The following is a 25,020-nucleotide window of genomic DNA, read 5'->3' as shown; positions in this document are numbered from 1 at the left end:
TTTAATGTCACATTTTTACCGTGAAATGTTTGCAGTTAGATTTAGGCAACAAAACCATTTAGTTGGAACATCATGTTTGGACTTAAAATATGTATGTTGCCTAAGTAAGATACGTACATAAACAATGTAACATAAGTACGTATGAAAAAAGATAATAAATCACACTATATCTTATCGCAATACTCAGTAAATCACAAAATGTTTTAAAATCACAATAAGATCATATCGTGAGGCCTCTGGTGATTCCTACCGCTACAAAATGACTTACAAATTGCCGTGTCATTCATACAGCATTTGGTGAGACCGGGCTGGACCAAAAGTTGATCTTCAGTTTTTGACATTTTTATGATAATGCAATGAATAACTGATTTAAGGAGGTTGTCACAGTGGAGATTTTCCCTCACTCACACACACCCACACAGCAACAGTGATACAGAGCCCAGCAGAGAGGAGTCCCTGGCTTATCTGCAGTAAAACTATCTATCTTCACTGTCTGCCATCCTCGTCTGCCAGCCTATACCAAGAGACAGGCTGCGGAGGCCAGCCGGCTCTCTGAGGAGCCGAGGACGGCAGCAGATCCAGCTTGTCAGCACTAGACACCGGGGTCTAGAGGAGCCAGCAGACTGGGAGTTGGCTGGAGACAGGGTTGGGATGGGAGAGGAGGGGGGGCACTTTGAAAGCACTCATAAAAGGTCAGGTGAGCCGGCTGCTGCTCTTCCAGTGGGCTACCACTTGGCGCCTCAAAGGTTAGACAGAGCCCTCGGCCGCACCCGAGGTGACTGGAGAATACAAGAAATGTCACCAACACCAATAGAGCTCCAGACAAAGTCGATACTAACACAGCAGCTGCTGCAGCCTTTGTTAGAGACCCATTTGAGTCAAGGTGGCGGGTAAAATGTCCTTCCTCGGAGGCCAGGGTGGAGGAATATACCAGATCTGGGGTGCTCCTCCTCGATTTTATGCCAATCATAACTCTACTGGTGTAAAAAATAACTCAAATGATGAACACCTGCAGTCTTTAGAGTTCTCTCAGTGGGCCGAGTCAGAGCCTACACCTCTGTCTGCCTCTGCCCTCCATTACTAGACAAAGTGAAGCTGACTGGACTGTAACGTCTTGGTCCCCACACATTACAGAGTCACATTATAAGACAAAATGGCCAACGCTATCTGCCCCTCGGTGTCACATCCCTTCTGTGGCTCCTCGTACGGGCAGCAGCCATGATGGGCTTATTAATCCCCTGGGAGGCAGGGGACAGAGGATGAGTGTGTCCAGGCTCGCTGTAATATCCTCTGGCCAGGCACTGCGTCTATCTGTGTACCGTCCACCCCCCCCTCCCCCCACTCCCTCCACCAATGCCATCTGTTTCCTGCCCAGCACTCTGGCTTAAGTCCCTGCTGAGCGTTGGTCTCTCCCTCGCCCAATCTACACGAGGCTCTATATGTACATGTATAGCAGTCAGGTTAGAATATACAGCAGATGCTAACAGTGCTTCAGTGTGAATTTCTGCAAGTAGTTAGAGTTCCAAGTGAGTGTGACACATTTCTCAGTCAATCACACTATGTGTGAATGAGCTTTGGGTTTCCGTGTTACGTTTATCACTTTGATTTTTCATGAGAAGAAAATAAATCTTGGAAAATAAAAAAATAAATCTGCAATTTAAGATGGATTTTGTCAATTTTATGGATTTTTTTTTTAATTGCAAAACATATACATTTATGATAGGGCTGTTAATTGATTAAAATATTTAATCACAAATTAATCACATATTTTAACTGTTCAAAATGTACCTTAAAGGGAGATTTGTCAAGTATTTAATACTCTTATCAACGTGAGAGTGGGCAAATATGCTGCTTTATGCAAATTTACGTATATATGTAGTATCAGAAATCAATTAACAACACAAAACAATGACAAATATTGTCCAGAAACCCTCACAGGTACTGCATTTAGCATAAAAAAATATGCTCAAATCATAACATGGCAAACTGCAGCCCAACAGGCAACAGCAGCTGTCAGTGTGTCAGTGTGCTGACTTGACTATGACTTGACCCAAACTGCATGTGATTATCATAAAGTGGGCATGTCTGTAAAGGGGAGACTCGTGGGTACCCAGAGAACCCATTTTCATTCACATATCTTGAGGTCAGAGGTCAAGGGACCCCTCTGAAAATGGCCATGCTGGTTTTTTCTCACCAAAATTTAGCGTAACTTTGGAGTGTTATTTAGCCTCCTTCGCGACAAGCTAGTATGACATGGTTGGTACAGATGGATTCCTCAGGTTCTCTAGTTTCATATGATGCCAGAATCTTCACTCTAGTGGCATTGAAACAAATCTGACGTGTAATTATCGCGTTAACTTTGACAGCCCTGATTTTTAAATAAGAGTAGATTTCATTTCTGTTCATGTTGTGGGAGCCACGACTCAAATTGTCAAACTCCTGACAGTTATGCTGCTTACAGTAAGCTACTGCACATATTGTACACATAGAGGCTGCTGTTTAAATCTCAATCATTCTCTCTCTCTCTCTCTCTGTCTCTCTCCATACTGTAGGTCTCCTGGGGCCCCACTTCCAATCCAGCATCACAGGGGGTCTGCTCTCCTCATTTCTGTCAGCGAAGCTGCAGATCCCTTTCATCTCAACTCAGAACATTCCCTCAGCAGCACTCTGCAATGAAGTACGTGTTTCAATAAGATGATTGTCTATCCTCAAGCCTATGTCACTTGTGTTTTAGTACAACAGTGTTTTGTATTTGAGAGAGAACCGACTAACAAATTGCATCAATTTACTGCAGTTACTCTGAGATGCAAACGTGACACACCTTTTGTTTTTTGGGGGCTTGTTTTAAACTAGAATTACCACCTCGTGGTTGTATACCTCCGCCAACCAGTCAAGTTGCAGTTTACTTCCATGTCTGTCCAAAATGTCATCACTTCATCATTTTATACTGTTAGACATTTGTGTGAAATTGTCGACGACTTTTGACCACCAGTTGATGTTTGTGCCAAATTAGAAGAAATTCCCTCCAGGCGTTCCTGAGATATCACGTTCACCAGAATGGAACGGATATGAGGTCACAGTGACCTTGACCTTTAACAACCAAATTCTGGGATGGACAGACGGATGGATGGACAACCCAAAAACCTAATGTCTCTGGCCACTGCTGCCTCCTGTATTGAGGCATAAAAATCAGAAAGTTGCCAGAGTCTAAAAAAAAAATGTGTTGCCTTCACATTTATGGAGGATTCCGGGGGAGATCTGCATGCATCCCTCTGCTTCCCACATCTGTGTCAGTCTGCATATGACGCACCAGGTGACAGCCAATCAGAGAGCCCGTTACATCCCATCTGGCTAATTTGCATTCTTTTAACTCGTTTTACCTTTACCTAATTAATAGCTAATGGGTTTATCAAAAGCAGCAGGGAAATGCTAATTCAAATGGGAAAGGAAATTGCCCTTTTAAATTTGTATTCTTAATTCAATTTGTGAATCCTTTATTTCTTTCTCTTTTTAAACTGCATTTCAGAATAGAATTTCAAATGTTTTAGTAAATCCCTTTTTAATTTGAACTATTTATTGATGAATTCATATTTCATTTGTAAATTCTTTTTATAATTAATTTTTTTATTGCCCATTAAAATGTCAAATAATTAATTACTTTTTAATTTAGTCCATTTATTTATAGATTAATTAAATTGTAAACAAATGTATTAATTCCTATTTTTATTGTACAATTAGTTATTAATCAATTAAATGGTTTATTACTATTTTTGTGACTCTTGTGGTCCTTCATATGCGTTATCCTTGTAGACTGAGGGAGAAAATAAAGGTAACTTAAGGCAAAAAGTTTGACATTTTTGGGAAAACCGCCTGCTCGCTGTCTGGCGGAGTGGTATCAATCATCTCATCTGATGCTCTGCAAGAAAGCAAATAAGCGTTTTCCCAAAAATGTCAGACTATTCCTGACTGACAGCCTGGAAGTTGGTAGTGTTGCAAGAAGACAGGTGTATCACCAGCCAATCAGAGCCGTGGAACAGTTTCCCCCCGTCTCAGTCAACCCGCAGCATGAATCGAAATCCAGTGTCAGATTCTAACACACTTACCCTGAAGGTAACTACATCACAGATCCATTTCTGTCCTTACTCACTCACTGTAATCCTGTCCATCTCCCACATTTCCCACTTTCTGTTGGTAATCATATTTGTTGCCGCTGAATAAATGGCTAACATGCTCACAAACCCTACCCTTTAAACAACTGCACAGCTGCCAGAGCTAAAAACCCAGGGTCCAATGCCTTGAGTGCTTTATAGCACCTTCGACTGTATATTCATCACTCAGTTGCAGATGGGTTGAGTATAGAACTATGCATTGCTTTCTATTGGTCTCTAGTGAGATGTATGACCCATCACGCTCTCTGATTTGTAATGTGAGCTTTAAAAGAACCTATAGGATCCATGGTCCTCAACTTCTAGCTACATGCCCCCAGGGCGGTAGATTCTCCTGTTTCTCCCTAATGGAAAAGGCATTGGGCATGAAATTTCCCCCGACAGCTGACTCCTTTAAACCTAGCAAAAGATCTGCTCTACACTGTGGGGTTAATCGATGAGGTTGGAGGATTGAGTGTAGAATACAGATGAGAGTCAGATGTGCAGAAGAGGAAAGACACGTCATCAGACAAAAGCCAAACTCAATATCTCTCTCCATCTGTCTCTGGCAAAATCTATAGATTCAAATGTATGTGCTTTCAGGCTGCAACATATCCGTATTAGAGCACCAGGCCTGCTAATGCATTTCCTATTGTGAACGGGACAAAAAAAAAAGAAAGTGCCAGGGTGCCGAGCAGTTGGGCGGTGGCGTTCGTTCGGCCCCAGCCTGGCACCCACGGGCCACTAGCCTTCACTGAGCGTGTAAAGGTCAGACACTTTCCCTGTAGCACAGCTCTGGAGGCGGCCAGGGTCACTTGAAAAACACAGTACACTATTCTCCACTAAAAGAGTACTTGCACAATATTATGCGAAGCCCACTGTGGCTGCATTTGCTGTTGAAATTCATTCCTTTGAAAAACATGCTGGATTTTTTTTTAGATTTAAGAGGAACAAAAACATTAAAGTGCTCTCTGATATTTCATGCTGGTCGAGCCGATTTCACGTTTGAAAAGATATTCAGCTGACACTCATTTACACCAAACCCTTTCTGCTGGTTCAATAGATTGTTGTTGACATAAAACCAATAGAGATCTAGCTTAAAGAGGACCTATTATGCTTATTTTCAGGTGCATACTTGAATTTTGGGTTTCCACTACATGTTTACACGCTTTAATGTTAAAAAAACACTTTCTTTATTTCTTATACCGGCTGTGTTCACTCTCTGTCTGAAACACTCTGTTTGAGCTCCTGCCACAAACTTATTGTGGCCGTTTGCAGGCACCCAGAGCTACGATAGTGTATCATATTCGTACAGAGACTGGACGAAACGCTGTGTATAAATGTATGTGTATAAACCACAGATTGTCTATGGTATTAACAACAAGGTCGCTGCCGTATTTATGCCTACTGTAGATGACATTATGTTGAGTGTTGAAGGAGCAGCTGTATAGCCTGGCATTGATCGATCCAAACTCCATTCAGAAAACAAGCTATTTAAAAGTGGTTTGCTTGTCGTCTCGCGGGCAGACCTGACAAAGCATGAATTCAGACTTTTTACAAATCGTCATTATTATGTAGTTATTTTGGCATCCTTTTGATCCGTTTTTTTTCCAATTAAATCACAGCACAATCTAGTTTATAAGTTTATATCGGGTTCATACTGCAGTGGCGATGTGTGGCTAGTTAGATACAGTCAGTGCAATGGCACTGTATGTGAATACAGCTTGCCGCCAGGTGATGTTATGAACCCGAACACCACGGCGTTGGTTTTCCGACATATGTGGGACTTCCACAACATGTACAAAGCAGCAACAGTGGATATTTCTTCCATGGTTGATGGAGGAAATGGCAGAAAGAAAAGTTGTTGTTTGTATCTATGGAGACAAGCCTCTTCTCCGTGCGTCTAGTGACACGAATGATCACACATGACCCCCGCGGTCTAACTTGCGCGAGTAAAGCGAGGCGAAAATTTGCTTTGTGTGAACGCAACATAATGCAAATGTGTTACTTGGTGACATCACCATGTTACAGAAGAAAAGGCAAGACTTCAAGCAAGTCGTTTCGGCAGTTCAGAAGCAGTGTTTCTGTGGGGGAGAGTAACTCGAGTAGAGTAATACGGGAAAGGAAAAAGCTCAACAGCATAATAGGTCCTCTTTAATAATTGTGTTTCTGCTCTCTGATCTTCCCCGTGAAGCCTTGAACTCTGCGTCTTCTAAGGAGATGAGACCGGCCACACATTCTCCCTGCAACAAAACAATTATCGAGCAATAACAGCGCTGCAGAGTATCAAAGGACTACGAGGTCTACACCGCTGATGTAAGATGGCTATAAAGCCTGTAACTTCTCATTGCTAAAAAAGCCGGTCTTCACAATAACACCCGTTCAAAACGTAAGTCTACAAAAGCTCTTTTATGGCTACTGGGAGCCTCGGAGATAGAAAGGCTGTCAGTGTGTCTCTTTTATCAGACTGGTTAATATAAGTGGGTGCCTGTGGTAAATAGCGGCGCTGTGTTGTCAGCGACAAATGCTCCGACTCAAACACAATAGCAATAGTAAAATGTCCCTCTTTATCTCCATCTTCTCGCTGAAGCCCTTGCCCGCTATCACGCCCCGCGTGACTTAACAAGGTCGAAGGAGGACAACATCATCCTCCCACCGCACACCTCTGCGTCCGCCTCCCTCAACGCACCCGTTCCTAACTCTTCCAGTAAAGGTCCACGGAGAGCAATGAAGCCGAACATTCCCCCCCAAAAAGAAATTGGCAGCGAGGGTCCATAAACGTTCAGCGGCTCTCTGCTGTGTGAATTGCTGCGGCCCGCTGCTGGTGTTTGGCCTCGCTGAGCTCAAAGAACAGCTCTGTTTCACTGTTAGTGTGTTTTTGTCTCCTTTATTTGATCTGGGGGCTCTTTGTATTACTGTCTCTAGTTGGCTTGCTCATTATGAGTACTCTATTCTTTTTGCATTGTACTCTCTCGAGTCTAATGTTCGTATGAGTGTGGATAAAGCTAAACTTTTTTTCTGGTGTTCTACTTTAACAATACAGAGAGGGTTTCTGCTGCGGTTGCAGCCACAACTAGAAGCTGATTTCATCTACAGTCTAATTAGCATACGGCGCTGGAAATGGCATCATTTCACTTGTGACTGAAGTGCAAATTGTACTGATTGCATGAAGTTTAAATTGCTTACTAAATTGAGGTTGGGAAACTTTGATTGTGGCATGGCACAAAAAAAGATTGCTGCTACAGGGAGAGCATTTGGGTATGATAGAGGAGAAAATAACAGTAACTCACACACACACACAGGGATACCAGTTATGCAGGTGGGAGAGATGAACGATTTAAAACTAGTTCTGTATCACAATGTAGAATCTGATACATACAACTCCCCTAATATTCCTAAAATTATAAAATATCATTTAAGAATTTAATGCAATATTACTTTTGAGTCACAACTGCAAATTACAGTAACAGCATCCATCATCCAACTGCCGGTAAATTCTGAAAAAGTCCAATTACTGAGCAGTTGTAGCTCCCGCTAGTATAGATTGAGTAATAAAATTATAAAATGAACAATTTAATATAATTCCCGCAGTAAAAACCACCAACCATAGCTCCCTGAAATATGACTATACATACTCTGGGGAGGAAGTAGCTGGGAATGGAAAGAAAATTGATTAAGTTATGAAATGCAATTGTTTTATTTTATGATTTCATATTGGCATAATGTGTTAAGTCGGCAAATATGTGGCATGCAATTCATTTCACCACACAAATCTGTTTTTATTTTTTGGGACTTTTCTCTAATCTTTGCTTTTATTGTGAAACTCAGACATCTGAAACGTGACAAGGGACCCCAACGAGACTCTGGCCAAAAGGTTGTGAACAACTGGTTTAATCTTTAACAATACATGGCATTTATTAAGCTAATCATATGTTTTTTTTCAAGCTGCTCTCATACACCGTTCGTAGCTATACCGACGAAAAGTAATGCACTGTAATTCATATATATACCATGAAATGAATTTGTAAGTAATCCACGTAATTGTGAACAGGGAAGTATAAAGAGTGACAAACGGCGCGTATGGAGGAGGTCAGGGTGGATGATTGGGTCAAAAAACACTGGACTTTCGCCCAGGAGACCGGTGTTCATGCCCCGTGTTAAACCAGAAGTCAACGGAAGTTTATTTTGAAAAGACTGTATGCATGCAATGAGTGGAAATTGACACGAGATGCTGGACATTCGTAAGAAAACGCACGAAAAATAAAGAAGAATAACCTTTCTAAGATATCATACGGAATGAGGATACGTTGTTTTTTATGTATGTAAAGTCACCAGTAACTACAGGTGACAATAAATGTAATGGAGTAGAAATATTTCAGACTAAAATGTAGTGACGTATAAAATAGAATAAAATGGAAATACTCAAGTAGTGTACAAGTACCTCACAATAGTACTTAAGTTACTTGGTATTTCCTGTCACTGATTTTTTTGTAAATCAAAGGAAATTGGAAGATGTAATTAAAGGTCATCTGGGCAGATTCCTGCCGATTGTGGCAGTAATTTTCCTTGATGAACAGGCCTCCCTTGCTGCCAATGCTTTCATTCTATAAATTGGATACAATTAGTCTGAGTAATTGCTTGTGGTTGTTTAATCAAAGTGGTGACAGAGGGTTTGGAGACATAAAAAGGAGGTGATAGTGTGAGATGTCGAGAGAGGATGTCCTCTATTGACTGCAGTAATGGGTTGCCAGGCCAATTGTACCTCAGAAGAACAGACGCTTTAACATGTCTGCAGAATACCCACAACACATCTGTCCAACATCATTACCCTCAACCAACCAGACTGCATAATGCTGTATTGTGTGTTAAACTGGTTACAAATCACAGTGAATGCTTTTGTGTGATAATAAAACAGTGCGACTTTACACCGATCTGTTGGTTTTCCACTGAGAGGGTCTGTCTTCGGGGGCTGCCACCTTATATCTCCTCCTCCTCGCAGTCCTATATCAGGTTTGCATTCACAGTGTGGGGGCTGTGCCTGGCAGACACTGTCTGATAAAGCTCCTAAATAATTCACTATCCACTATCCATGTCCATATACCCGTTAACTCTCTCTCAGAAGAGTGTCGTTACCATAGATACACACAGGCTGTTTGAGGGGTACAGCCATGTTGGGCTCTATCAGTGCCTTCACAGATACACGTTATGGATGTGATTTCACAAACAAGGGACGTTCCCTAGATATTTTTGTCCTGCTTTCTCTTTGTGTATCTATTGTGATTTATTTTGCCCAATTTAACTCGTGCCTGCTGCCAGTTTGCGTTTGTAAGATTGTTGGTAGTAAAATCAGTTGGCGTATTCTGCTAAGTGAATTTCCACGCGCAGTGGGACGCCTCGTTATTTAAAGGGACTGACTGGTGCTTTCGGAAAAACAACCCATTCAAGCATGTGTTAAAACTCAGAAACTATATTTGTTTGAACACTATCATAAGGCAACACTGGCTCGTTTTATTTTTGTTGTTGTTCTTCTCTTTTTTCTAGCTGTAGAGTCACAATACCAATGCATGCAACCAAAATATTATAATTAACTTTCATGAACTGAAAACACACTGTGAAAGGTTTAAAGGTCTAAGACGAAAACGTGGACAACGCCGTGGTAGCAATCTGTTAATCACAAGGTAGCCACGCCCTAAAGCATCCCCTGCTTTATGGTCTATTTGACTCTAAATGGGACCATAATTTACTAACATCATGCTGTATTGAAGAAGACTTGAAACTAGTGATTGAGACCATAAACTCATGTTTACAATGTTTACTGAGGTAATAAATCAAGTGAGAAGTAGGCTCATTTTCTCAGACTTCTACACAATCAGACTTCTTTTTGCAACCAGAGGAGTCGCCCCCTGCTGGCTGTTAGAAAGAATGCAAGTTTAAGGCACTTCTGCATTGGCTTCACTTTTAGACCCGGAGGTAGCCCACTGCTCCTAACTCGTCTCTTTAGAGCATTATTTAAGTGTAATAGTTAGAAATCTGAATCGGCCCTGGTTAGTAACCCTTGTACTTTGATTTCACTCTCCACAGGCAAACTAATACTAAATCTTGACTGCATAATCATAAACACACTGCATCATTAGTCATTCAAATACACTTTTATCTTTATACTTTTATTCCTTTATACGTTATTTCTATGTTGTTGTAATATTGCTTATTTTTTTACATGGCAAATGGACTGCATTTATACTGTATAGCGCCTTTCTGGTTTTCCGACCACTGAAAAGCACTTAACACTACATGTCAACATTCACACACACACATTCATACACTGATGGCAGAGGCTGCCATACAAGGTTGACACCTGCCCATCAGGCTCATTCACACACCGATGGCACAGCCTCCGGGAGCAATTTGGGGTTCAGCCTCTTGCCCAAGGACACTTCCACATGCAGACAGGAGGAAACGGGGATCGAACTGCCAATCTTCCAATTAGTGGACGACCCGCTCTCTCTCCTGAGCCACAGCCGCCATGACTGCCATTGTTCATGTCACATTGCATTCTATTATGATTTATGTATGTGAATGTGTTTTGATTAGAGCTGTCAATGTTAAAGCGATAATAACGTGTTCACACAAATTTGTTTTAACTCCACTAATTTCTTTAACGCATTAACACAATCAATCTTTGGGAGGTTGTAGCAGGCTCAGTTTTAAAGCTGGTACCAAACATGTCATACGAGCTTCTTGTGAAGGAGGAAACTTGCGCTAAATTTTGGCGAGAAGAAACCGTCACGGACATTTTCAAAGGGGTCCCTTGACCTCTGACCTCCAGATATGTGAATGAAAATGGGTTCTGTGGGTACCCACAAGTCTCCCCTTTACAGACATGCCCACTTTATGATAATCACATGCAGTTTGGGGCAAGTCATAGTCAAGTCAGCACACTGACACACTGACAGCTGTTGTTGCCTGTTGGGCTTCAGTTTGCCATGTTATGATTTGAGCATATTTTGTATGCTATATGCAGTACCTGTGAGGGTTTCTGGACAATATCGGTCATTGTTTTGTGTTGTTAATTCATTTCCAATAATAAATATATACATACATTTGCATAAAGCAGCATATTTGCCCACTCCCATGTTAATAAGAGTATTAAATACTTGACAAATCTCCCTTTAAAAAGGTACATTTTGAACAGATGTGCGATTAACTCGTGCGTTTAATCGCAATTAAATATTTTAATCGTTTGACAGCCCCAGTTTTGATGTGTCTGAACAGCACTTGCTATTCCTAAAGCCCTCTTTGTGCAAAAAAAATAACGTCCAGGTGTTGTTAAGTGGCCGGTAATCCAAGCAATCAGAGGGTAAAGTATAACTGCTGTGAATAATACACACGCTGATCTTTCTGTTAAACAGGTTATTCATTATTTACAAAGAGCCATGTGGTCATACTGCTCATAATCCTCTAACTATGGAGGCGTCACATAGATGATCATTCAATCAGAGACACAGCCAGGCATACGTACAGTGAGAGAGAGAGAGAGAGAGAGAGACATCCATCAACCATCACATGCGCACACATACCTACAATTTAACACAATCATAGAGGGAGAGCATGATTGATCCAGCCCTCCCGCTGTATGACTCTCTCTGACAGAGAGGAGTGAGATGAACATTCTGACAATAACACATAAAGGATATGACAGTGTAACTCAAAACCAACACAGGTATAGATTCTACACCGAGGTCAATCTGCTAGACGCATCCGCCGCATCAGAGCTGAGGATAAAGGGAACAAACTGTTATTTTAGGTCTGGCCCGCTCTAAATAGGGGGGGAGGCGGTGCGCCGACTGCAGCAGCCGAGGCTGATATGAATTCCCAGTATGCTCGGCAAAGAAAAGATGGAAAAGGTCAGAGACTGCATTCATCTTTTTCAGCACACTTTTTGCTCGCAGCGTCACCTTTTCCTGCTTTTTATTCCTCTGCGGCCTTGGCCTTTCCCCCCCTCTCCCCGCCGTCTCTCCGGGGTAAATAAATGGAATTGTGCCACGCGGTGCGGCTCAGCACTGATGACATTTTGTCATCTGCTGCTGTCTGCTGGTTTCCTCTCACTCTGAACCATTGTCACTCATTACACGCAGCCGCTGACAATACTGTTTATCCAGAGCAATTAAAATGCTGTTTATTCAAAAGACTGCACGTGATCCAAATAAATGGTGTTGAGATTCAACATTTATACGATTTAAATAGACCATAGAAACGGCGAGCTGATGCTAGCGGGGATTGTCTTGGTTTACCCTTGTAAATACTGTTTTTAATGGGCGCGAGAGAGAGAGGTTAGTAATTCGCCAAACAAGACATTATTGAGGCTCTGTCTCATTTCCTCATGTGAGAGTCGCTCACTGAGTCATCGTCTTATCTTTGCCCGATCCTCCCCACCACCACCGCCACCGTCACCGCCACCGCCACCTCACCCACTCAGGATTATGGCAGCTCTGGATGGGCTGCTGAGAGGATCATTTCTCCCACTCACTCTTTAGCTTTATCCACAGTATCCATCTATTCCTGCGCAACAAACACCTGCCGTAACTGCATGTGTGTTTCTGCAATAAAGTATTTATGTTAGGTGATTGTGTGTGTTAATCTCTCGCGGCAGAGCTGAAGAGCTCAAGTTGGGCTTCGGGGTGCTAATTTGAATGTCATGTCTTTTGTGGATAAAGCAAACTTACAAATTAAAACATAGTTCAGTTATTCATTTCTATTGTTTTCACACATTGAAGGTTAATTAGCTCAGCTCAGTTATTTTTTTTTATAATGAAGAGGTTTTTGTTTCCCTGGCAACAAAGGAGAATAAATAACAGCGAAAACAAAATAAACAAAAACATCTAATCAAATTATTATTTTAAACGTCGGCATTGGCCCAGAATTTCACAATCGCTGCATCCTTAATATAAACGGCTCATTCTAAGGTTACAAAAACACAACGATTCTTATTTTCAGATGATTATACACTAAAAAAAACATACTTATCAATAATCTATTCCATTTCTGCCAATAGATCCCCTTAAGTATGAAACACTGGTCCTTTAAAAGATGTATAAAAAGTGCAGATGGATGGTGTGTGTTTGCTAAAGAGGGGTGGGATGTGTGTGTTGGTTCTCTGGAGTCAGCGCGGCAGATGGTTTTGTGTTGAGGGTGTGTTGGTCGCAGCAGCTGCTCTCACTGCGCCGCTCTCCATTCTTCTCACCCTCACACCCACCCACACTCATAAACACACACACACAGCGGCGGCGTTCCTGAAAAAGTACACCAGGATCACCTGATGGAACTAGACACTGATCCCCTCCATTATTCATGAGCTGACCGAGAGCAGCTACATGACCACCCTGACACGCTGTAAATTCCTAACACAGCGCTCTCCTGGCTGCCATCAACCACTCTCTCTCTCTCTCGGAGTTCTCCTGTGATTCCAGCAATACTTTGTCATACAGAAAACACCATGCCTATGACATCACTCTCAAATTATGAAAGGGAAACAGCTCAGTGATGAGCAGAGTGAGTGCAGGAATAAAACTGTTCTCCCTCCCCCACCCCTCTTTGTCTCAGCCTCTCTCTCTCTCTCTCTCTCTCTCTCTCTTCCCTCCCCTTCACCTCTCCTCTGAGGAAGAACTTCAAAGCAGCTCTGAAGTCAGTGGGATAGAGGAAGGGGATCCCAAGGGGACAGTACCACACACACACACACACATACAGAGTACACACACACACAGCCCAAAGATGGCTAACAAGCAGTCAAACAGTGCCCTTTGAGCAGTAACTGGGTGACAGCTTCAAACGGGCCTCAACCCGAAAAGAGCACAGCCGTTTCTCATGACTGTATTGACTTCAATAATGCGGTTTCATGTGCCTGTTTTATCACACATCTCTTGCCCAAACACACACACACACCAGCATGCACATGTACACAAACTCCAGATCTGATAGAACAACACAGTCTCACAGCGGATTGTGAAATCGTCACAAAATTGTATCTATTTGATTTGTGTACATAGACATGAATTTCCCTTTTTTTTGTGACACTCAGCACAACTTTCAACAACGAGGTATTCTTAGTGCTTTTTCTTACTAATGTCCAGCAACACGTGATGCACGCGTCAATTTACGCCCCAGTCTTTTCAAAATAAAACTACTCAGTTAGGTTTAGGAATAGATCGACTTGGTTGGCTTAGGCAACAAACTACTTAGTTAGGCTTAAGAAAAGATTGACTTCCTATGAATGCCCAGCAACACGTGTCAATTTCCACTCGTTACATGCATACAGTCTTTTCAAAATAAACTTCCGTCTTCACAGGAAACAACTTGGGTTAGGTTTAGGCAACAAAACTAGTTAGTTAGGTTTAGGAAAAGATCGCGGTTTGGGTTAAAATAACACCAGAAGTGGTGTAACTTAAGGACGGAAGTTATTTGACAAATACTACTTAGTTAGGTTTAGAAAAAGATCGTGGTTTGGGTTAATATAATTCTGGAAGTGACATAACTTAAGTACGGAAGTTATGTGACAACTAAATCAACTCTGGTTTGGTTTCACCCTGGACAAGAACAGTCCTGTGTTTTTTGACCCACCCATCCATTATTATATACAAATTGATTTCGTGCTGACCATCACAAACTGCTGTGCGACTGGTCTGGTAGAAAAGAATGCACTAGTTTTTTATGGATAATAAGGTTAATATTGAATTGAGTAATAATAGATCTGAGGAAAACTACTGAATAAAACATGCTGTTATTTAACAATTATCAGCATCCAAAGGACAAAGTTCATTAGAAACAGCAGCCAACCCCATAATAAAAAAAGTTAGGTTGAATTATTCAGTTTTTAGTCCTTGATGTAAATTGTATCTAATGTGTTTCCTGCTTCTTGATGAGGATGAATCTGGGACTACGCTCCCTTTGATCAGGAGATGAAGCAGGCGTTCTCTTGATCTTTGAAGTTGCTTAAATGCTCTCCGCAGTGGGAGAATGACCTCGAACTTAAAGTTACATTACAGACGCGCAGAACTGAAAACAAAACTATCGGAAGAAAAACTTAATCACCTCTGAATGTCAAGAGATTTAAAAAAAGGTAGGTGGGAGGAAGAAGGGATCTAAACAGATGAGCATCTTTATCCCCATACAGGAGATTCACAGTCTGATTATGGTTATCAAGATTGAGTCATACTGTATAACAGCAGGGGGCTTAAAACAGGGAAACGCACCTCCCGAGGGAGAGATGTGAGGCAAAGATACATTGAGAGGTGAAAGGGACAGGTGCATGCCCGTGTTCTAGACACAACCGGAAGTTAGTCGTTGCAGTTTGGTCCACTGACTTGGCCCGGCACTCACCCACACAACAGCAGCTGTGACACACAGCTCAGAGGCAAATCAAAATTGCACTCCTTCACAAAGTCATAACTCAGTCAAAACTGAACACAGAGACAAGATACACATATTTACATATATGTTGGATGTCCATTGTGTATAATCATCTATAAGTCTGCTTATACCTAGTTCACACTACATGACCTTAGTCTTGATTTTCCGCTCCCTGACAATTTTAAACAGTGTTTTCGTGACAAAACGTAGTTTGGAGAGCTCATCAGGGATTCCTCCCAGTGGAAGATCTCGTAGTGTGTGACCTCCTGTAGCTGGTCAGTCATGTCGTGTGAAAACTTAAAGACTCACGATTAAAAGACAGCAAGTTGTGTAGTGTGAGCAGTCCAGCGATCTGACTCAGAGAAAAAAAAATGGCCCCAGGGCTCAATAATAAGGATTGCCCGCTTGCCCGGAGCAAGTAAAAATGCCACGTCGGGCTAGTAAATCTAGCAACTCACTTGCCCGATCTTTTGTAATCACTGGCCCGACCGGGACACATCATTTTTCCCCGAGTTGGTGATGGAAGTTAGCTAAGGAGTGAGCCATATCTCTTCCTTCTCATCTCTGTTGAGAGTTCCACATGCACAGTACCAATCTGGCACTCACGAGAAAATGGCGGCAGGTAAAGACAAAGTTTATGAGCTTAAGTGCAAGCGAGTTAGAGGATGTGGGCGAAACTCCAGATTAATTTACTTAAATAAAGATTTATCATGTTAATTAACTTTAGTCTTTGTTGTTATTTGATAACCACTAATAAATAAAACTATTTGTATAGGGGCAAGTCAAAATTTAATTCGGGCAAGTGAAAAAAAACAATTAAAACATTAACATTGAACCCTTGCCCTTCATAACTGCACAACCTGACTGAGAATCATCACGTTTTCATGGGTACATTACAGGAACTGCTAATCGCCAATGGTGCCAACTTGACGAAACGTAAACAAACACAGGGGCTCAAGTTGTCCACCAAAGCTAAGTCACTGAATCCATACATCCTGTAGATGCAGTGTGAGCCAGCTTAGAGGCACAGGGATACATAATGGAACAAAAACAATACAATACACAACAATGAGTTGCTTCACTAAGCATTAGAAATGTACAAAAAAAGAAACGCACATGAAGATGCATGTGCTGGGTGAGAAATAGGATATAACATCAAAAGCAAACTCCAAGAAGAGTCGGCCAGAGAGAGAGAGTGAGTGTACCTGTGTGTCTGTTTGTACCCAAAGGAGGAGGATTAAAAATGGATGCGCTTTAACATGGGAAGAGTGGCGTGCTATTTTGTCAGCTTGAGCTCTGTGACATGGGCCCCGCTGCGAAGCTGCTGGGGTGGGGGATTTTCTTACGGGGATAATTCATCTCAGGTAACCTTAGTGCTGCATTGTGCCGGTGAGCGGGCCGCTGCAGGTTCTGATGACGCAACACCGCCCCACAACAGCGGCACGTAGCTCCTGACAGCCTCTCAAGGACCGCAACCGGTGTAGAATGTGCTGGGTATCGATCTATAGCAGACCAGGGTCTTACAGCAGCTGCTACTAATTCCTGAAGCATAAGATGGTTGGAGGTTACAGCATCAGGATATCTCCAGTTGTGGCTGATACTATCTGAAGCTATTGTGATTATGAGGCTTCGGCAGTCTGAGTTCAAATCTAGTGGGTCTCTTCCAAGGTTGCAGTTTTTTTAGTATTATAATTACCCTCTTTTTGTGCTAATAAAAGAATGACTTTGGAAAAGATCTGTGGACTTTGTCCCCCATAGGAAGGGGTCCTTTAATGGCCAGTATGAACAGGCGGGATGATAACAGCAAGCAAAACCTGTTTCAGTGTTCATACGGGCACCGGACTATTGTTGTGAGACACACTTGAAAAGATGTGAACCTGTCCCTTGAGTTATGATAGCTGAAAACCAGTGGGCAACGTCCAGTTCTGAAAAGTGAGGCCAATGAGGAAGTGCCTTAAACTTGCATTCTATCTAATAACCAGCAGGGTGCGACCACTCTGGTTGCAAAAAGAAGTCTGATAGTATAGAAGTCTATGAGAAAATGAGCCTACTTCTCACTTGATTTATTACCTCGGTAAACATTGTAAACATGAGTTTATGGTCTCAATCGCTAGTCTCAAGTCTTCTTCAATACGGCATGATGTTCATTTAGTAAATTATGGTCCCATTTAGAGTCAAATAGACCATAAAGCAGGGGATGCTTTAGGGCGTGGCTACCTTGTGATTGACAGGTCACTACCACGGCGTTGTCCGGTAATGTCATGTCAAGTGTGGATCTAGTTTAACAAAGTGATTGGAATAAATGAAGTGATCTCGAAATAATTTTCTTCCCCAAACACTTCATTCACCCATTTTTATCTAATATGATAAGATGTTTACTTCCTTAATATAGCCTTGCTGTAAAAGCCAGGCTTCTCTACAGTTGAGTCGTAATTGTTTTTCTGTGTTTTCTGTATTCTGTATTTGTTAACTTTGTTTCAAAGGGATAATAGCAGGAGTTCATTTAATAACACGCATATATTTGCTTTGTTCGAGCATCTGTAAGAGATCATTTACAGCTCGTCATTATCATAACCATCAATCATGAACACGCTGTGACTAAATGATGAGGAAAATACAGCGCTAAATCTGGAGAATTTAAAGGTTTTACTGGCAGTGCAGCTGACGGAACAACATCCAAGATGGGGTCATTTAATTTTACAAATCTAAGCTTCTTCTTATGCTTCAAATATCTTTGTAATTAATGCTGAGGGGGGCTAATTTCCCACCGGTGGTGCGAGGCCTTGTTCAACCTCCCTACTCCAATCACTGCGATACGTTTGCTTCAAAACACAACTTCCTTGGAAGGACGCTTCACGTCCACTCCACCCGAATGACACAGCAGTAAAACTTAACTCTTTAGCCAGAAGTGCTCCCTCAGTGCAATTGGATTTGAGACAGGAACAACCGACTGACAAGCCTATTAAAACATAGAGGAATCACCACCTGCAATGCTGTCATACAGCCCGGCTATACGCTTACAGTCCTCAGCCCGCCAGCTCAAGTGCTGCAGTTTCAAGGAGAATCACAAAGTGATGTTCCAAGCTGATTTTCTTGCAGTCTATTTGGCCTGGCTTCGTTTGAATGAGCGGAGACACCCCTGCTGTGCTCTCGCATTGCAGCAATTTGTATATCAGACCACGTCGTGAGACAATGTCTGGCTATGCCGGAAACACTTCTGCCTGATAAAAAAACTAACACTCCATCCTTCCTCTGCCGCCCGTTCAAACTGTCCTTGTCTCTCCCCCACCCCCCTCGAGGCTTCACCAACAGCGGCTTCGCCCTTCAGGAGAGCTGGAGAAGGAGGAAGTAGGACACGAGGAGGAGCGGCGTGTGTCTGCCAGCGGGATGAGAGGAGAGGAGAGCACAGGGAGGCATGCGCCGACAGAGGCTGCATGTGGCGAGGAGAAGCGCTGAGATGCTGCAGAGTGGTGGAGGAGGTGGTGGTGGTGGTGGATGGATAGGGCGGGGGTATCACTGCTCATCTAGGAACAATGTGAATGTGGAGCAGGCAGGAGACAGATGCTTTGTGGAGAAAGAAACCGAGAGACAGATGGCGGAGAGAGATAGAGCGGGAGTGACTGACATTTCCCTCGCACCTTCTATGAGCAGCCACATCCTAATACAAGCTAATCCCTCTATCAGCCTCTTACCTCACCTGGGCCTATCTCGCCAACGGCAGCAACGCCGTGACAAAATGGAAGACTCGCTTTCCGTGATACACTCAGTATTTTTAGTTCGGCCAGGCCAGCACAGTGGAGCTCAGGTCCCATGCAGCCGAGTGTTTGGTCAGCACTGTCACCGTCCCGTCACTCACACGGCTCCTGCTGACTTCTCCTTTTTAACCGAGCAGCATGTCACGGACCGAGCGCTGATTACTGATTCGCGGGGCGTTCACGAGGACTGAGCCAAACAGTCATTTTTGCTATGTCGGCATGGACCGCATAGGAGTAGGCATTTGTGAATGTATGTCACGCAGCTGTGTATCGTAATGGAATTTGCAGCAGCGTGATGGATTGTGAGTTTTTGTTATCAGTTAGGGGCTGCAACTATTTTCATTATGGATTCATTCGCAATTAATGAATCGTTCAGTTTATCAGAAAATAATGAAAAATGTCCTTTACAATTTCCCAGAAAAGGTCAGATTAGGGATGCACAGATCTTGCTCTTTCAGTCCTGATACCGATAGCGATTTCTGGGCTTTGGATATCGGCCGATACTGAGTACCGATCCGATACCAGTGTTTAATTAATCAGCTGTGTGCCTCACTGTGTGGAAGTGACTGGGATCATTCTTTTATGTGTACAGCAACATCAGGGTTGACTTAAACATCGCTTTCCTAACTTTGTAAAACAAAATGTAACAAATAAAGACATAGATATACATTTACGAAAATGTTAATTATTATTAAAATAATAAATCGTACTCCAGCAACTTGTTAAAAAATCTTAAAAATTAACAGGAATTACAATTAAAGTGTAATTTTTTTTAAGGCAGCAACAAACTGGTCAAAACTTTAAACAGGAATTCAAATTTCAGTATATAATGTATATTGTATACAAACATAGAATTGAATAGACCCGCCGTCCCATTGTCACCGATACCCGATCCAGCTATTTGAGTCAGTATCGGCCCGATATCCGATCCCATCCGGTATCAATATCGGTGCATCCCTACTTCAGATGGCTTGTTTTGTCCGTCCAACAGACCACAATATCCAGTTTATAATGATAGATAAAAGCAGCAAATCGTCACATCTGAGAAGCTGGAAACATCACAGGTTTGGCATTTTTGCTTTGAAAAATAACTTAAACGAATAATTGATTATCAAAATAGTTGCCGATTCTTTTACTGTAAATCCACTAATGGACTAATCGTTTCAGCTCCAGTATCAATATTGTGTGTGACAATATAATATTCCATATATTAAGAGACGGGTCAGACCTGTTCACCAGCATGGAGGTCCTCTCTATTGAAAATAAATGAAATACTTTACTCTCCCTAGAGCAGCGGTGTCACGCTCATTTTAGTTCATGGGCCACATACAGCCCAATTAGATCTCAAGTGGGCCGGAACAGTAAAACCATTGCATAATAACAACATCTCCAAATGTGTAACTTTCTTTTAGTGGAAAGAAGTACAAGTACATTCTGAAAACGTTCACAATTAATGACCATGATGTCCATGTCAATGTCCATTAAAAAACAGCTGATGAACAGCCTGAGATGTCTCCCTGATCTCTTGGCTACGACTAGAAACAGACTGCTGTGTCCTCAAACTTGCCAACAATTCATTCATCTTCTCTGTTCTCAGTTGTCCTTGCAAGTTCTTTGATTTTTCGCCATAAAGAGACTGACAGTGGTAACAAATATGATATTCTTTGAGTACTGAAATGAAACTCTGTGAAGCAATGGGAACTGGCCCATTTTTCTTGGAAAACCCAACATGTCCCACCAGCAGCTCCTGGAACGAACCCCCAGTGGACAATAGCAGGGCTTTTTTTAGTTGAGAAATTAGAATTAATGACTTCTCTGCAATTCTCCCACTTTTCAAAGTCATCCAGTGGGCCAGATTGGATCCTGTGGCGGGCCGGTACTGGCACTCGGGCCGTATGTTCTATAATATTCAAATAGAATATTATACTTTGCAAACACATTTGTGTTAATATTTGTTATATTATATGTCGGGATGTCAAAGGGATCTTATAGAAAGACTGCAAAAGCCAAATTAAGACAGCTGTCAATCACTCGCGAACTCTGATCAAGCGGTCAAACTAGGCAGCGCCCATCAAATATGAATTAATATTCTGTTACTGTAATGTCTATTTCTCACCTCAGATGTTTTCAGAATCATCTTGTAGAGTACGGTTTGCTCCGGCTGGTGTGCGGTGCAACTGATCTCAACATGTCTGCCGGCTCACAAACTCTCATTTTACAGCTAAACAGTACACTACAGGATGTTTATGTTTAATCTCTAAAATGTAATCTACATGTTCATGGTTTTATCTTTAAAAGAAAACCTCTATTGATCCCTTTAAGATCAGCTCTTTTTTCTTTCTGCACAGATCAAAGTTTTGTATAAAGCAGAAGCTGTAATAAACAACATTTCCCCAGTTAATAGTCCTGACACTAATAGAACCGCCAGCTCTGGATGACAGGACTCACACATTGTTAATAAAATGCCATCTGTCAACTGCCTCACTTATAAATACAACAATCAATATCACCAATATGGTGTGTGTGAGCAAGCCATTAAAGGGATTTACTTACAGAAAGAATTAAACAGGGTAGCGTTACAGCCCTTCCACTATAGATTAGCAAAACAGTATGACCTAATAACTTTGTCTATTTACAAACTATTCACAGTCATTCACTCTATTATACAAATCAGGGAATACACAGCCAAGGCAAGGCAGTAAAATGCCCAGAGAAGAACTTTAGACACTCATGGGGGCACTGGAGGGACGCCAGTCCACAATGCAATGCCCCTACGTATTAAATGTGCTGTACAGTTTGGGAGGTGGTTTAGAAAAGGTGCCCACAACTCATGGAAAACCCTCTTATTCCCCTACAAGATTGAGCTCAGGCACTCCATTGGCAAAACTTTAAAGATTTCACCATACCCCTGGTTAACAGTAGGAGGTCTGGGCTTAACCCATTGGAATAGAATGCATCTTTTGGCTAATAGGAGAAGCTTGTTCAGAAGTTTTTGTTGGATACTTGTCAAAGAGAGCCCTTCCCCTGAACGATTCAGCAGAAACAGACCAGAATTCATTTGTATCTCCTTATTAAAAATAGAGTTAAGTTCCTGTGAGACTTTTCCCCCAGAAATTAGATATCAGATGGCAGTCCCAAACGCAATGCATGTACGACCCAACCTCTCTTTTGCACTTGACACAAAGGGGAGAAATCCCAGGATAAAAAGAATTATCAACAATCAATATCACCAATATGCTGTGTGTGCGAGCCCTTAAAAGGGATTTACTTACAGAAATAATAAAACAGGGTAACGTTATAGCCCTTCCACTATAGATTGGCAAAACAGTAATGACCTAATAACTTTGTCTATTTAAAAACTATATAACACAGTCACTCACTCAATGCACCATAATTAAACCACCCAGCTCAGGATAATTAACCATCTTTGTGAACAAAATTGGTAAAATTTTCTATAACCCTATTTCATATAACAAACACCAACATAGGCTATTGTAGACAGCATTATGTGCAGGCTGTACATATATTACTGCTGTATGTGTGTCAGCCTTAAATCCTGCAAATGTGTAAACTGAGTGGAGGTTGAACCAACACAATACAACCCCTCAATTCACAAAAAAATGTCCAACAATACTCAAACAGCGAGGGTGATATTAAATGTCCTGCAGCCAGGACACAGAGACACACAGAGAGGAGATAAAGAAACAGCAGCTGGTCACAGTGGAGCAACGGAAATTGAGGGAAAAAAAAAAGAAAAAAAGCACCACCATCTGCAAAGCGAGGTGAGGCTGCAAAACACAAAAACACACATCAGCCAGCTATTACTGAAGAGTCTCCACTTAACTCACCAGACGAGGCACAAACAGGAGCAGAAGCTAAACACGCCTTTAACACGCTCATCCAGTATTAATGAAGCTGCATAGAGGAGCTTGTTCTCCTGCTCGTTATCATCCAACAACTTGATCCCATCTGAGCTCCTCAGTAAACTCTTACCTTCTCTGCAGCCTCGTCGGTGTCTGGAGGAGATTGTAGGTTATTTTCTGTATATTTGGTGACTCTGGTGCTGATGTTTTGAGCCCTTCCTCCTCTTCAGCGTTTAGCTCTAGCAGCAGCCCGCTGCCTCTGCTCGGCTTGTGGTGCTGAAGTGGACAGCGCACCGAGGACGAGATGAGGGGAACAAAAAGCCCCAGAATGAAGCGCTGCTGCCGGCCTGCAGCACAGCGACCTCCGGCGGCCTGGAGGAGCTGCAGAGGTCTGCAACAACAACAACATGGAGCCAAATGTACTGAGATAGCGTCACCTTGCGGGGTGAGCAACCACTTTATCCAATGTGAACAACTTTGTTCTAAGCATGGGCCACAGAAGGGTGGTTCTCTTTCTATATCATTTGGAAGGTGTATCCCCAAAACAGGCGTCTCTCAGAGGGGGACATCACGTCGCAGTAGGGAAACCACAGCACAGGTGTGAGTCATTCAATTAATGATGGCTGAATTCCACTTAGCTGCTTCAACCAATCACATATTGCCTACGTCATCAAGTAAATATGGTGCCTACCTTCTAAAATATCTGATTTTAAATAAGGTACGACGGAGTATTAGGGCCACATTGAGGAAAAAATAAATAAATCTGAGATTTCGAGAATAAAGTCGTAATATTACGATAAAAAAGTCAAAAATTCATGAGAAAAAAAATTGTAATATTATGAGAATAAAGTCATAATATTATGAGAATAAAGTCACAAGTTTATGAGAAAGAAAGTTGTAATATAATGAGGATAAAGTCATAATATTATGAGAATAAAGTCACAAGTTTATGAGAAAGAAAGTTGTAATATAATGAGAATAAAGTCATAATATTAAGAGAATAAAGTCACAAGTTTATGAGAAAAGAAGTTGTAATATTACGATTTTTTCCCGGTAAAGTTATGACTTTCTTCTCGTAACATTATGACTTTTTTCCCATAATATTATGTCTTTATTCTGGAAATCTCAGATGTTTTTTCCCTCAATGTGGCCCTAATACTCCGTCTCACATTTGCACTTTGGCCCTCACTGCATTAGACTTATATACTATATACTTAGACTATAAACTGTGTTACCTTCATCACGATGCTCAAATGTTTTGCGGCTCCAGACAGATTTTTTTTCTTTATTTTGACTAAAATGTCTCTTTTGATAGTAAAGGTTGCTGACCCCTGACTTAGCTGCTTCGGTTTCAGCCTCCCGCACACTGGCTTACTTGCAAAAGTACATTTATTTGCAGTGCCAGACCTTCATCAGGCAAATGGTTTGCATCAATGAGGGGCCATCTTAACTAGGAAGTGGCTGCAAGTATGCAACCAATCACACATTGTGTACGTCATCACGTGACCAAACATCAGTTGACCTGGACTGGAAGTGAATATGGTGCCTACCTTTTAAATATCTGATTTTAAATAAGGTTAATGAAGTGACTTTTAAAATGATCCGTCGCTTTTATCCCTCCAAGGTATTTCTACAAAGGAGCCCTGGTGGTCCACAAACTCCACTCTGAGAACCAATAAAATTCATATTCTGAAATAACCCCCTGCCAACTAAAGCTATTAATTTTCTCTTTTTTTAACTAATACCGGCCCTGGTGTGTGATACCAAATACAGCGTTAGATAGGTATGAGGTGTAGTAAGACATATTGCACTGAGTAAATGTCAGTAATTGAGGGCAATACTGTATTATACACA

General features: G+C 41.9%; 1 protein-coding gene across 2 annotated transcripts in view; it reads right to left on the bottom strand.

Moving 5' to 3' along the window:
* The window catches only part of srrm3 (serine/arginine repetitive matrix 3), a 96,669-nt gene extending 71,667 nt beyond the window's left edge, over positions 1 to 25,002 (bottom strand). The window contains exons 1-2 of one of the 2 annotated variants that reach the window (XM_074612078.1): positions 24,402 to 25,002; positions 23,297 to 23,557 (exon numbers count right to left, since the gene is read on the bottom strand). The gene's annotated coding sequence lies outside the window, so the exon portion shown is untranslated. Of the gene's footprint in view, positions 1 to 23,296; positions 23,674 to 24,401 lie in introns of those variants that run through there. The other variant, XM_074612079.1, reaches the window with a different exon arrangement.
* Positions 25,003 to 25,020: the final 18 nt, after the last annotated feature.

The sequence above is a fragment of the Sebastes fasciatus genome, chromosome 16, assembly GCF_043250625.1.
Source record: "Sebastes fasciatus isolate fSebFas1 chromosome 16, fSebFas1.pri, whole genome shotgun sequence".
Taxonomy (NCBI): domain Eukaryota; kingdom Metazoa; phylum Chordata; class Actinopteri; order Perciformes; family Sebastidae; genus Sebastes; species Sebastes fasciatus.
The sequence above is the reverse complement of the archived record's forward strand: the minus strand, read 5'-3'. Positions and strand labels throughout refer to the sequence as shown.